This window comes from Nuphar pumila, chromosome 3 (genome assembly GCF_984573655.1).
Source record: "Nuphar pumila chromosome 3, dmNupPumi1.hap1.1, whole genome shotgun sequence".
Taxonomy (NCBI): Eukaryota; Viridiplantae; Streptophyta; class Magnoliopsida; order Nymphaeales; family Nymphaeaceae; genus Nuphar; species Nuphar pumila.
The window spans coordinates 23,307,580-23,317,685 of record NC_143251.1 but is presented as its reverse complement, the minus strand read 5'-3'; positions in this window follow the sequence as shown (position 1 = coordinate 23,317,685).

Sequence of the window (10,106 nt, the reverse complement as noted above, 5' to 3'; positions counted from 1 at the left end):
GCGGCAGGTTTAATTCTGGAAGATGAGGCTTTGCTCAAGGGCATGGAGGTAGGAGAAATCAGAATTCAGGAGAGAAGCAAAATCACACCGGTTCTCAAAATCAAAAGTGTGAAAATGGTGGAAATAATGAAAACTCTGTACAAGACAAGGAGAAAAATGAAGTGCCCATTTAGGGACTCTGCTTGTCTGGCAAGAGCAGTTAGTGCACGTCACCTCGTGTTGGGACGTTGCAAGTTCGAACTCCAAATGGTATGGTTGTATAACTGGTAGGGGTCTGCCTAACCCCAGCTTTCTCTGTCGAAAAAAATGAAGTGCTCACTTGTCAAATATGTAACAAGCAAAACCACTCAGCTTTGAACTGCTATAATCGTTTGTCACTCATTTCAAGCTAACTATATCCCCCAAGCCCTTGCTGACATCACTTTGGCTGATTCATAGGATGGTGAGTGGTTCCCAGACAACATAGCTTCGGCACACATGACCAGGAAATGCAGGTAAGCTTTCTAATCTGAAAAGTTATTTTGGAAAAGATTCAATTATGGCTGGCAATGGTGAAAAGCTTGCTATAACTCGTATTAGTGATGCTACTGTTTATTCGAAACCATTCCCCATTTTTTTTTTTAAATGTTCTTTATGTTCCCAAAATGGAAAAGGACATTATAGCCATTAGCCAACTTACATTTGAATTTCCTTATGCTTTTGAATTCACATCTGTTGGTTGTGTGATAAAGAATAGGATAACGAGAACAGTAGTGGCAATGGGCAGTAGGAGAGGTGACCTTTATGCTCTAGATCAGGGCCTGCAGCTTTCTTACTTGATTCAGAATTGCATCTCAGACTAAATGGTATGCTAGATTGAAGCATCCCCAAATCAGCACGGTCCAGTTGCTTCATCGCAAGAATCTCATTACTGTTGGCAAGACTGATAATAAAGAGTTTTTTTGTTCTAGCTGTCAGATGGAGAAGTTTTGTAGGTGTAGACACCCCAAATTTGACCTAGCCAGTTGTCTTAAGTCAAAGGTCAGATTTCGCCTTGAGTCTTTTAGGCATACTCCTAATTTTTACTGTACTTTTGACCTACAAAACAACATCATCAAGTTTTTTTTTTCTTTCAAAAGAAAGATGAAACATCATCAAGGCTTAAGGCCTATGTTCAAGCCTGCCTTAAAAGTAATGAATATTTGTTGTGGATTAGAAACAATGGTTTTGGAACTGTTGTCTTTCTGAATGTGGTGTGGCACATTCAAATTAATGAAGAGATCAAATTTTTATTTTGTTTTCGTGATGGTGGATATGTAATATCTCCACTGAATCAAGGGAGACAATCAGTTGTCAAGCATATGCTTGCTATTGACTGGACAGACTGGAAATCATATTTATTTAGGTCTTAAGGAAGATTTGTAACCATTAGAATGACAAACAAAATTTCAAGTTGTTGAGATTACTATAAATGACAAAGATAAATAAAAAAATTCAGTGAAGGAGAATTCGTTATATGTTTACGTTGAATCTTACTGTGTTTTTGTACAAGGAGAAGAATACAATGAGCTTATCGAAAATTCCACGATTTTAGGATAACTCTCAACAACGATTTTACAACAAACGAATCTAACAACTGTTTCCAATTTGGTTTAGATTAGAATCTTAACCAAACGTTAAGATCTTGATAAGATCGTCCAGTTCAAATGTCGCTGATTTTGGTTTATCTCTAACATGCACCCCCTTAGGTTGGAGCATGAGGATTAATGACGCCCAGCTTGTATTTAAGCTGAAGAAACTAATCTTGTCCTAAAGGCTTGGTAAACATATCTGCACACCATAGATTTATGGGAACAAATTGAGTTTTGATTAAGCCATTTTGATTTTTTTCTCTTATAACATGGCAGTCAATCTCTATGTGCATAGTACGCTCGTGGAACACCGGATTTGCCATAATATGTAATGACACCTGATTATCACAGAACATTAATATGGGTTGAGGGTTCTTGATTCCTAAGTCAGTCAATAAATATTTCAACCATGTTAACTCACAACTAGCAAAAGCCATTGATCTGTACTCTGCCTCAGCTGATGATCTTGATACGGTTGTCTGCTTCTTTGTTTTCCAAGATATTAGACTCCTTCCCAACATAGTGCAATAACTCGAGGTAGGTCTTCGAGTTTATGAGCATAATGCCCAATCTGAATCACAATAAACAAATAATTGAAGCTCGCTATTGGATGATAATAGTATGCCTTGGCCAGGCGTGGACTTGAGATATCGTAAAAGCCTCTGTAAAGCATTAAGGTATGGCCTCCTTGGTGTATGCATAAATTGACTTAAGATATTGACATGATAGGCTATATCAGGCTGTATGATAGTAAGATATATTAGCTGACCCACTAGTCGACGATAATAGCTCGGGTCATTCAATGTCTCTCCTTCCTCTTAATTAAGTTTCATATGTTGCTCCATGAAAAAATTCAACAGCTTGGCCCCCAAGTAGCCATGATTTCCAATTATATCCAATGTGTATTTATGCTGTGATAAGAAAATTCCCTTGCTAGATCTTGCCACTTTCATTCTAAAAAAATATTTGAGTACTCCTAGGTCCTTGATGCAAAATGCATTGTTTAGGACCTTTAGTTGACCGATTTTCATTATGTCGTCTCCAACAATGATAATATTGTCGACATATACGAGAGCAAATATACATTCATGCATTGTGAAGCAAGAAAATAATGAATAGTCAACTTTCGACTGGGTAAAACCAATCTCTTTAAGAAAGCTTACAAATTTTGCAAACCAATTTCGAGATGACTGTTTGAGACCATAAAGGGATTTTTTGAGATGATAAACTCGCTGCTCTCCTTGTCAGCTAAAACCAAGGGGAAAATTTATGTAAATTTCTTCATCAAGGCCTCTGTGTAAAAAGGCATTATTAACATCAAATTGATGAAGAACCCAATTTTTGACAGTGGCTACTGCCAAATATACGTGTATATTATAATGGATTAAGGACTGTATTTGTTTAAAACACATATAGATTCTTGATGGTTGAAACAAAAAAAATTGGGGATGCATTTGTTATTTTTCAAAAGGGAATCTGATATGCGAGTTCTTTAGAAAAAAAATGCATAGATCTAGATATATCCGAATGTGTTGTTGAGAAGTAAGGTATATCAGTTATGATTAAAAAAAAAAATAGCCATGAACACGTATCTACCATGACTCGTTATTTTTCAATTTTTTTTTTATATAAATATACAAAACATATTGGTTATACCCTGCCATACAATGTTCCTACTTTAGCTGTATATGACAGCCAACATATAGAGTTATGCTGGATATTGATCCACCTAGATGTGGTGTGATCAATGACACCATGAAAAAAAAATCTGTTGCAAAAGTTGGAACACTTAGATCGACTCCAAGCTTGATATTTTTTGAATACCATTTCTTGGCATGTATGGTTTATTGTGAAAAATTGCAATGTCATGTTATATATATATATATATATCATTCATCCTATGCCATCGATTTGTTCCTAATATGATTTGAAACCATGTACGAATACCATTTCTTGGCATTGTGAGATTTTTTGATATATTGATTTTTCATTCATGTGAACCATGAATTTGTTGTGTTGACAAACATGTATGTATAACGATTTGTAATTGCATTCATTAAAAAAAAATCATGTATACATCTATGTGTTCCCACATAGTCTAAAACTAGGTATACATGACTATTATTTCATGTTAGGGTAAGAAAATACAAAGCATGTTGTGCATATCGTATTGCCCTAATAACATCTGAAATAGTGCATATAAACATGACTTTTGGTGTGAGTTTTATGAAATAGATTTTTAAAAGATATTTTTGATAAAAATGATTTATGCAAGCCAAACACCAAGTACTAAAAACCGGCTTGCATAAGTGGTGGAGTTCGAGTCGATCTCAGGGAACGAGAGAAACACTTTGTATTCCACAGAAAACTAATCTACTCTTTATTGCCTTGAAAAAAATAAAAGAATTAATTAACTAAGAGTGTGGCCTTCTGCGAAGGGCTTAAACAAATAAAAATAATTAAGTGGCCTTATTACAAACCCAATGAATTGATGAATAAATCATAAGCTAAAAGTAAAAGAAAAAGGTCTTCAATGCTTGAGCTTCTAGTCCCTTTCTTGAATTTGATGTTCTTTCTTGTCTATTTGAATTTTTAAAAACCCTTGAGGGGACCTCAGAGGGCTCTTCAGAGGTTCGTTTGAGGGCTCACCGCACAATCAACCGCTTCTTTGCAAAATAAAATCACAAAAAAAGAACAAAACACAGAGAAACTAAACAAAAATCTAATGTTAGTTTAGGCAAAAATCACAAAAACAAGAATATAACTAACCTATAACAACTAATTACATGTAACAACTATTTCACTAAAAGACAAAATAATAAAACTAACTAACTAACAATCAAGAAACTAATCAATTATGAAACTAACAATCAAACTAACTACTTAACACTAAGAATCAATTTAACTAAATGAAAAACAAACTAAACAAATTAATCAACTAATTAATTATGAAACAATAAATAAGATAACATGCAACAACTAACTAATCTTAAGAAATTTAATTTACTAAACAAGAAACACTCTAACTGACTAACTACTAATTCAATAATTGACTAAAATAATTAAGTAACCACCTAATAAGAAACTAACTAAGCTATTGTATAAACTGTAGAACTAACTTTAGCAAATCTGAAAATGATAAAAATACTAAAAACTAACCATGCTAGCTATTCTAATTAACTAATTAATAAACAAAACAAAGAATAAGCTAATTGACTAACCTACCCGAATTACATGCAAGATTGAAATCAAAGGCTGAAGTAACTCAATAAATAAAAGCTAAACCTAACTACTAATGAATGCTGGGAACAATAACTAATTGACTGGAAATATCTAACTAATTGATTATTAATGCTCATAAACAAATAAAATAAAGAAATAATTATCGGGTATTATGTATTCAATAAAAGTAAAACTATTGTGGCTACTGATTAAAGATAAACAAACCACATGAATTAAACTATTACTAACTAACGAATTAAATAAAAACAAACTGTAAGACACTACGATTATTTTATGAAGAACACAAATACTACTTTACTGAACACAAAAAAAAGATGATAAAAGCATAAATCGACTAACATGATTAAATATAATCTAAATTTTAATTAAACTAATTTATGTCTAATGAAAGTAACTAATTAATTCTGATAAAAAATGGCAACTGACGTGAATTTAAAATTATGAATTAACTATATAAAAAATTACTACTAAATCGAGAAAAATGGCTACACTAAACTATTTTATATTTTTAGATATTAAAAATAAAACTAATCTAATCTATATGCACTAAATATGCAATGATCAAATAAACTATATGCAATGATATGATGTATGTATGCAGGAACTAAAACTACGAAACTACATAGAAATGAGGGAGAAGAAACTTACCTTTCGATCCGTTTCTGACATAGGGGTTGAGAAAAAGAAAGTGGTCTTACTTTTGAGCTGCACTTGCCTCTGTCGAGAGGGGGTAAAAAGAATCAGCGGCTGAGAAACGTTAGAAGCAAGATAAAACCACAGGAAAAAGGAAGAGATCGAGGGAGAACCGATTGGGAACAAGAAGGAGGAAGATAAGAGAAGAGGTATGCATTTTCTTAAGAGGGAAAAACCTTTCATGGCTAGAAAAATAGTATTTATAATGAAAAATTAGGTCACACAATTTTTCAAAAGAGGTCTGATTAATTTTCAAAATACCCCCTTTAGAAAAATGTAATTTCAAAGAGAGGATACTTCTAAACCAAATAAAATAATTATTAAAACTTCTAATCTAATTAAACTACATATTAAAAAATCCTAAACTAATCAAAACACTGAAAAATGCAGGAAAGAGTTTAAATATATGATTTTTCCTTTATTTTCAATTTAAAAGTAGTTTCTAAAAAAAGTTGTTAAGAAAGTTTTTAATGAAAGTTTTTACTGGATCATGCATAAAATAGTATGAATAAAATGCAAAAATTATGCATGATCAACTGTCTTTATATGTAATTGTGATATTGTTTGTCTCAATTATATGAATTATAAAATTTCTGTATTTAACATGCCCCTATGCATGATGATTTGTGGCTGCATGCATTAAAAAAAACTATATATGTATATTGCGGGTCATGGCTATAGCTAGGCTCGACAACATGGTATCACATGCTTGACAGACCAACCATGTCTGGTCAGCCCGACCAGAATGACCCGAGGGTCTATCGATGACCCTACACGAGTTGTGCGTTGCAATGTTTTTGATGCACAACCAGTGTAGCGTATTAAGTTGGATTGGGTGCTGCAGACCAGAACAACATCACGTGTTGTCTCAGTGGGGTTTGCCGCAGACCCAACTTGCCTTTCAATATATATATATATATATATATATATATATATATATATATATATATATATATATATATATATATATATATATATGTTCATGTTTGGGGCTGATCGGCTAGATCTGTTAATGCCCAGCCGGCTCCTGCACCCTCACAAGATGTATGTGAGCTATGTTGCTCACAGACCCGTGCTGCTGTGAGGAGCAGAGTTTACACCAGCTGCACATCGCATGGGTGCAACCGGTGATGAGCATTGTGTGAGCATCATATGGTTGAGCACAGGTCTATTGGCGAGCGAGGTAGGTTGCTGTAGTCACTGCCGATACTCACCTCTAGTAAAAGGAGTGACCGACTAGTACACTTAGTTGGGCTGCAGTCCGTCATGGACTTGCAACAGTAAGGTTACAATAGGAAAAGAAAAAATAAATAAATAGATAAATATAATACGCCAATACGATGGACAACCTAATTTTCATTCGGGATAGGTACGTGAATAAACCGAAGGAGGTCTTTATAGCCTAATCCACGTAAGTCACACAATTATATATATATATATATATATATATATATATATATATATATATATATATATATATATATATATATATATATATAGACACACACACACGTGTGTGTGAATATGTCACATATATTTATATATGCCGAGATGTGCAATTTGAAGGAGAAAATTTGAATGAGCTCTCTATTCGCATCTCAAGTTGTGAGAATGCACATGAGATATACACACTTCGAATACCAATCGTATGATGGAGATCATAAATTCACACTTCTTAGTGATAGTTTGTAAAGTGATATTATATCCACGTGTGAATGATGTATGTTACACACCCATAAATATGACCATATCGCATTCATGTACCACATCCTTGACTAATGTCAATGTTAAAATCAATTGTACCCTGAAGGAAATTTTAGAGCATTTCTAAAGCTTAGAAATGAATTTGTGGTTTCACTGAAACCATATGGTGCTATAGGATCTCTAGTGAAATTTGAAAGGATATGTTATGGTCATGCACATTTGGATTGTCAGAACGACTTAACATTAATGCAAGAGGGTTTGTCTTGAACATGAGTCTGTAGTTTATGGATAATTGTCTGAGTGTCTTAGTTGCACTAAGTCAGACGTGCTTACACTTGGTTTTACTTGAGTGTGGGTTGGGATTACGATATTCCTGTGAGGTATTATGACATGCACCAAGTAACATACAAATTAATGCAGACACTCTTAAATAAATTCAGGATTCTTGGTATACCTGAAATATGATATATGTTATAGGATTCCCTAGGTTCTGGGTACACCTAAAAGATGGTGTATATTACCAAACTCGTGGTATATATTGGAGAGAGTAGATGGTACAAACTATGTGGGACACTGCCTATGTTTGTGAGAGCTAGGCGTATCCCCCGATCTCCCGTCTTTAGAGTTAGGGGGCCAGAACTTCCAATATATCCTAGGTGGTAGATCCATATCTTCTGCAGAAGCTTTGGGATGCATCCTATTTCTTGTTCTGACCATTGAGGAGTACTTTCTCGGTTACAAACTGTCTTCTTTGGGTAATTGTATAGCTAGTCACTCGGGTTATCTAATAGAATCATAACAAACCCCCAAGTGGTCTCGGTCTGCTACAATGTCAAGCCTGTGCATACCCACAAAGTGAGTTAATAAGAAAAAACTAAATCTTTACTTTTAAATTATAGTTATACATGTCTAGTAGAATTAAAACTGTGGTACGATGATTTTGATTGAATTCTATGGTGCCTATCTCTTGATGATGAATTCGGTATCCAGTTGATAAAAACTAGGGTGTTGAGAACATTTAATTCGATTTGTATGAATTATGTAATTTTGTACATCCATATTCTGATAGTTTGCATGCTTACTTGTACACGTGGCACTACACTCACATATATTACTAGTATGTTGCTTAATCAGACTGGGTGTAGTTTGACCCTCTCAACTTTATTATTTTTCAGGAAATGATTAACCTTTCATGGAGCAATTGTGGGTACCACAACGGATGGAGCCATGAGATCGCAAAAAAAATCTTAGATTGTCCTGCGAAACTCTGATGACTTTCATTTCCATACTAATTATGATTTTTATGTAATAATGATAGACACTTTATTGTTTAAATGGAATGGAATTTTCTATTATCGTTTGTAACTTGCCTGATTTATTTTAAAGTGTTAATAAATGATTCTGTTGTGATTCAAAAAAAAAAATCACAAATTTTTAAGTTAAATATTTTGGAGCATTACAAATACAATGAGCTTATAAAAAATCCATCGATTTTAGGATAGCTCTCAACAATGATTTTACAACAAACAAATCTAGCAATTGCTTCCAATTTGGTTTAGATTAGACTTTTAACCAAATGATAAGATCGTCCAGCTGAAATGTCATTGATTTTGGTTTATCTATAACACAGGTAACCTTTTGATAATTTGATATTCACATATGTAGGCTGAGTAATCATATTAACAAATATTTTTGGGCATCAATATTGTATTTGTTTTGGATTGGCATCAATGTGAGCTCAGATGAGTAAACGTCGTAAGTCACTCTAACATGGTACATATTCTAAAAGGTCCATCAAAGAAAGCCGAAGCCACTATCCTGGCCAGAGAGAAAAAGGGCCTAGCCCCTACTCCGACTAGACAAAAAGAAGGTCATTGGACAAGGTGGCTGGCCCATATTCTAGCAACACAGAAAGAGGAGGCCGTGGCTTGGCCTTTGTTTGGCCAGGAAAAGAGAGAAGGCAGTGGTCAGAAAAGGGGCTGGCCCCTATTCCGACCAGACAGAAAGAGGGTTGTGGCCGAAAAAGATACATTCTAGCCAAACAGAGGGGGTGTGGGCCCTTTTCCGGCAAGGAGAGAGAGAGAGAGAGAGAGAGAGAGAGAGAGAGAGAGAGAGAGAGAGAGACTAGGGTGCGTTTTCACACAACTGGCCCCTATTCTGACATAAAATGGTATTAGAGAGAAGACAAAAAAAAATACAATCACACAAGGGACAAATTTAACGTTCTTCGGTCCACACAAGGTAAAGATCTCTCCTCTCTCTCGCTTCTTTCAATAGAGAGGGGAGTTATATATATAAAAGCCAACAAGATAATACAAGGCTACCAAAATGAACTCCTTCAATCAAGAAGAGATAACTATATACACTTCTTAGTTTTGGAAACCTTATCACATTGCATATCATTCATCATCTCCTGGATTCTATCTAAATGGTGCCAACCTCTTTTCTTTGAATGGATTTTGGATTTAGTTCACAATCATTACTATTTGGATTCGGATTCACCTTAACATCCCCCTCAAGGTCAATGGTTGAGCTTGTCCTGCAAGTAGCTGAATCTAGATGATGCCAGCAATATAGTTATAATATCTGCAATTTGATCTGTAGTAGAGATGTAGTAGCCTTATAGATGTCATTTAGACACATCATCCCAAACGAAGTGATAGTTGAAAGCTTTCCTGATCTGACGTTGGATCGGATCCAAATGAAGAACACAAACCAAACACACAAGAAAAACACTAACACACTATTTATGTGGTTTGACAAGTTGTGCCTACATTCACGATAACTTCACTCTCTTTATTCCACACTTATTACAAGAGAGGAGAGGCAAATATTTATATCCTCAAGGTATACCCA